We start from the raw sequence: 5,932 nt of genomic DNA, 5'->3' as shown, positions 1-5,932 counted from the left end.
ATAGGCTTTTCGACCGGCGGGAGGGAAAGGTAGCCTCTGTTCTTAGCGTCGTCAACTTCGGAGAACGCGACTCTAAGAATCTAAGCTCTCGCGACCTCCTCGTGAAGCTCAGGAAGGAAGGGGGCGGGCTTAGACGCAGGCGTAGACTTTTCCCCGGGCAGAAAATAGCCATCCAACCGGTTGTGGGCGGGCTGCTCGGGCGAAACCCACTCAAGGCTAAGGCTCGCCGTGGCTTGAGTGAGCACGCGGATGAGCTCCGCCTCGATGCTCGCTCTCTTTCCTTTGGTCGCGGGGGTGGGGGGCGCGAGGTCCGCAGAGCTCGCCCAATCCTCGCTGCCAGACGCCAAAACAGAGCACGAGTCCTCATCCCTCAGCATGGCGTCGATGTCGTCGACGGAAGCGGCGGCAATCTGCGGCCGCTGTCCGTCGGGGATCGATGCTGAAGAAGCCGGATAAATAGTTTGCGGGCGCGCCGGCGAAAATTGGTGGCTAGGGGATGGTTCAGGGTTCCGCTGTGCACGGCGCGGCACAACAGCGGAAAACACGGGCTCCTGGAACGACGCCAGGCGAGTCCGCAGAGTCGCCAAAGGCAGAAGTTCACAGTGATGGCAGCCGCCATCCGCAAGAGCGATAGCCGCGTGTTGCTCACCCAGGCAGGAAGCGCATATAACATGACGGTCCCCGTCGCTGAGTGTGGCTTGGCATGAGCCGCAGGAAGGCATCTTCGGAGAAGACGCGCTTCAGATACAGGAAAAAACACGTGTGAGTCGCGCCGGCGAACTCACACACACTCAAATAGAGGCAAAGGATATAAGCGCCGGAACGCGCAGCTGGAAGGCGAAGAAGGCGGCGGTGTCAGCGGCTTCACGTCCTCTCCCGCTGAAGTGCTCTCTCGACGGCGCAGCTTCTCCTAGGATCAGCCATGTAGGTGTCTTCGCTGAAGGATTAAAAATCAGAGTTCATAAGCCTGTGAGCGAAATATATAGCCCTAAGCCACGCCCGTGTGACGTCACTCAAGGGCTCGCTCGATTGGCTTAAGCATTTGCCGCACAGCAGCCAATAGGCGCGCGAGCTGTCTCGCCTAGGTCTGTATGCTGTGGCAATGCGCTTTACATTGATACAAAATTAAGGATAATTTTTTGCTTCAGTATTCTCGTGGAAAAGGATTTTCCCCAATGCGTTGCTACGACAACGCAGTACGAGAGTATCTCTCGTAAGAGAACTGAATTATAGAAGTATTAGTATATTTGTGATTATTATGAGGGCTGTTTTTTATGTTTAATTCAGTGTCATCACGGTCCCTGTGTAGCCTACATGCATCTTTATCTACCGTGAACGAGATTATAATGTTATTCCCTCGATTCTGATGCACAGAACAAATATTACATTTGAGGTAGACATATATTTCTCTTGGTTGTTTAGTTGCCTTAACTTATCGCGGCGATGTGCTGCAGTAGCCTACTGGGGTTTCCATCAATTATTCAGGATTGCTGAACATATAAAACGCTTAGCTTATGGACTAATGCAGTGATATAAAAGACCAAACTCGCACCTTATTGAGAAGGCTGTCCTATATGGCTACAGGCAAGAAGATGTGCTCAGAATATGAATTTAACGCGCAAAGTTTCACGCTAAGCATTTCCCAGTGATATACTGGTTATAAAGTTGACTTGACATTGGACATTCACGCATTTAGGGACCATCTCTAAAGTTACATACGACATTGGTATACACGTTTCTAACTTCAATAGTATTGGAAGAGAATGACTTACAGTCATAAAACCAACTGTAAAGTGTTCATGTAGGTGTCAGGCATGATGCACATCTTTTACATTTATTATATTTATTCAAATTCAAAGTTTGCTATTGACGTTAGAAACGTGTGTCTTATGTAACTTTAGAGATGGTCCCTAAATGCGCGAATGTCCATGTCAAGCCAACTTTATAACCAGTATCACTGGAAACGCTGAAACTTTGCGCGTTAAGTTAATATCCTGAGTCCATCTGCTTGCCTGTAGCCATATAGTACCTCAATAAGGTGCAAGTTTGGTCTTTTATATCACTGTATTCAGCTATCGCCATGATATTAAGTTAAGGCAACTAAACAACCAAGAGAAATATGTCTACCTCAAATGTAACATTTGTTCTGTACATCAGCATCGGGGGAATAACATTATAATCTCGTTCACTGTAGATAAAGATATATGTAGGCTACTCAGGGACCGTGAAGACACTGAATTAAACATAAAAACAGCCCTCACATTTGTATTAATCACAAATAAACCTACATTTCTATAAATCAGTTTTTATGAATGAATGGCTTGCTAATGTTGCTCTGGTCTTCGTCAACAACACGTGCTTGCACCACCTGCTGGTGAGGTTGACTAACAGCAGATGGAGATTATGCCCGGTAATCTACTGCTTTTCCTGCAGTTCCTGGATGTCAATGTTGAATTTACTGTCGAATTTGAGGCACTGAATTTGTGGAAGCGAATTTGTAAAGCGAAATAAAATGGACCGGAAATTGCCTGTTGAATATTATAGGTTGTATTTTTAAACAGTTTGAATATTTTGGAAGTGAAATATGAAAGGTGAATATAGATTATTGAATTTGTATTAATGAAAATGTGTTTGAAATGTTGTGAATTGAAATATTTACAGCTTAAATATATGTTATATATGTATATATATGTTGAATTTCAGCCCATAAAAATACAAGCCCTAAAAATACAATGCATTAAAATGCAAGCATGGTTAATGTAATGGATACTTATTTTCAAGTAGTGCAATTGAACAGGCTTTTTTAGTTCAAAAACATTTGGCAGTATTTTACTTCCATAGCCCTTGCTCACTTGCAATCAGCTAAAGAGTTTTTTTTTTTTTTATCCCTTTTAAATTGTAATCCCTTTAATAATTTGTTCAATGCAACATCCAAATGTATATAGGTGTGTTTGGGTTGTTTTAAATAAAAAATATATATAACTAAGTTGTTTCTTGTGGTGGTGATTAGACAAGACCTCTGGTGACGTCACAATCGTTCTGCATTGTGGGAAATATAGGTGCATGTGAAGTAGACTCACTCCCTCGGTCTAAATCGAGGGAACGAGTGTCTGTCCATATAAACTTCCCTCGTCCACTTCACAAAGTGGAACGCACTTCAAATTGGTGCCAGGGATTCCCCCAAGGGAAGTGCTTAGGGAAGTTTGCAAGTGCGTGTCTAAAAGTGGATTGGAACACAGCCCTTGTTTTGGCTGTTAGCTGCAAGGTGAGCTAGTTCATGGCTACAAGGGGTTAGTTGTAACAGCAAAGACTCTGGGTTAGTTGTAACATAGATGAAGCATGTTTTTAAAATTTTAGTTTTATTTATGTTTTCTTTGGATTTTAATTATGCCTAGGTCTTGGAAGAGAAGGAAAAACTGAGGGGTGTCTCTCAGCATTTTGAAGAGAGCATCAGATGATGTATAAGAGCTGAGAAACTCTGAAAGATCTGTGGCAAAAGCTGTATGGCATTTTAGCCAATTACTATGACTGACAGTAACAAACATGCTTTAACACACACACACACACACACACACACACACACACACACACAATGCAGTTTGATTATGATGATGCAGGGGTTCCCAATCACATTCCTGGAACTAACCCAGACTATGGGGTGAATTGTAAAATTTGTGTTTGAAACTAAATCACACACTTTCTGTTTGGCCTGCAAAGGTAACTGCTATGTAATTTAATAGCTGACACTTTTAACTAGTTTTAATCACATTTTGAATACATTCGCAACTTAGTTCTCTGGGCAGGTGCCAACACACTTTCCTTTGTGTTGAGTCTCAACCCCAAGCTCTGGATGTGGGCAAGGACGACATCTCGATGTTTGATGCCAGCGGCGCTAGAGCTGCATCCATGCATTTGGTAAATGTGTGAGGGAGATAGCTAGGCCAAATGGAAGAACCTAATATTGGATTGCTTCGCCACCGAAAGCGAACCTCAGGTATTTCCTGTGAGATGGAAGGATGGATTTGTGGAAGTATGCGTCCTTCAGAGCTATCGTGACAAACCAATCCTCAGATTTGATCTTGCATCTTGAACCTAAATCTCCCTAGAGACCGATTCAAGTGCCTTAGATCTAAAACTGGACGCAACCCCCTATCCTTCTTGGGAACTATGAATTGGCGGCTGTAAAACCCAGACTCCCTGTCTGGCTGAGGAACACGTTCTATTGCCTCCTTTATCAACAGAGAGTTTACTTCTTGTTCCAATACCCAACCTGCTCTGAGTCGACTGTAGTCCATACCACACAGCTGAATTTTGGTGGGCGAAAATCGAACGGCAGTCTGTAACCTTTCTGTATCGTATGCAGGACCCAAGGGGAAATATTCGGTAGATTCTCTCGAGGCTGTTTTGTGACGTCAGATAATATTCTACCATTTCAATTAATCAGAATAAAATCAGCCATAAACACCAGAAAAGTGAAACAAAGTCTGAATGATAGGCTGAATTAAAATATCTAACTGCTCAAGCCAGATATTATTCATTTATTTAACCGGTCTTATAATCTACATGTTGCCTCTGCAACTGGAGATACAACCGTTCATGACACATATCGGCTTTCTTCCCTCCCTGAAGAAAGTCAATAGGGACGAGGCTGAAACCCCCGAAAGCGCACGTCTTTTTCTTTTGCTGTACGCTTCGAGATATTTCTCAATGAACACAGCCAGCACCCTCAAAAGCCGACTGTGCATGCCTCGAATCTAAACAGTATCACACACCGATTGCGTGTGTCACCTCCCGAAGTTAAACGTGGGCAGGAAGACATGCTTTCACAGACATCCCAACCTGCACATCGGTTCTGATTAATCCGGTTCGGGACTAGAGATAAAAGCCCGCCCGCACTGACAATTGATTGGTTGGGTCCTTGTATGCGCTTCGTGAGGCACACACGCATACTAGCACACACACGGAGCTTCCGGGAGACTTGGGATGTCTGCTTTCAGCTGTGCTTATTGGTAACAATTCAAGTTCCTACAGGACAAATAACACCAAATAGACAGGCAGTTGACACAGAGCGCTTGCTGAAGAGCAAAAAGTTAACTCTTCTGTGTGCCAGCGTCCCTTTGTAGCTTACGTGTATGCCGTCACATGTTACGTCAAGACGCATCACCAATCAGGATTGGATTAGTTTATTTCATACTTCAGATGCGTTACGCTAAGAACGTTCCCCAAAGTGTCGTCATTGACACAGTGCGAGTTCCCTCGAAAGGGAACAGCTTATAAATCATACCAAGGTGTTTTTTTTTAATGAAAAATGCAGAAAGGTTTCTGTGATGGGTAGGTTTAGGGGTAGGGTCAGAAAAGTAGGGGGATATAATATACAGTTTGTACAGAATAAAAAGCATTACATCTATGGAAATTCTACGTAAAGTAGGGGTGTGCAGGAATAGTCGAATATTCAATCTGTAATTATTATCTAAAAAAATATTATTTGAATTTTGCTATATATGTTGTTTTACTGGCCTTAAATGTAGAGAAATCCTTTGCACGCAAACTAAAACTCACAGTTATAACTAAATTCACTTGGTGACGCTGTGAAGCGTGTAAACAATTTCGATGTATTTGATCCATAGACTGTCACAGAGTTTAAAATTACTTTGATAAAATTATTGCTTTGGATCAAATGGATCAACATGTTGTGTGGAAACATTTTCGGGTGAAACTAATTTATCATAAATATGACCACCTTGAGTCAAATGAGGAAAGACAGCTGGACATCACTGCATTCGCGACTGCAGGTAAGCGCAGATGTACCCCTGAGTGAGCCAACAATTTAACTTATCTGATAGCAAAATGATGTCGAGACATCTGTTTCCTTTTAATTTCATCAAGGGAGGCAGGTTTAAGAACAGAAAACCCAAAGCGCTGTAAGAAACTT

The sequence above is a fragment of the Phoxinus phoxinus genome (assembly GCF_949152265.1).
Source record: "Phoxinus phoxinus genome assembly, chromosome: 2".
NCBI classification, from domain to species: domain Eukaryota; kingdom Metazoa; phylum Chordata; class Actinopteri; order Cypriniformes; family Leuciscidae; genus Phoxinus; species Phoxinus phoxinus.
The sequence above is the reverse complement of the archived record's forward strand: the minus strand, read 5'-3'. Positions refer to the sequence as shown.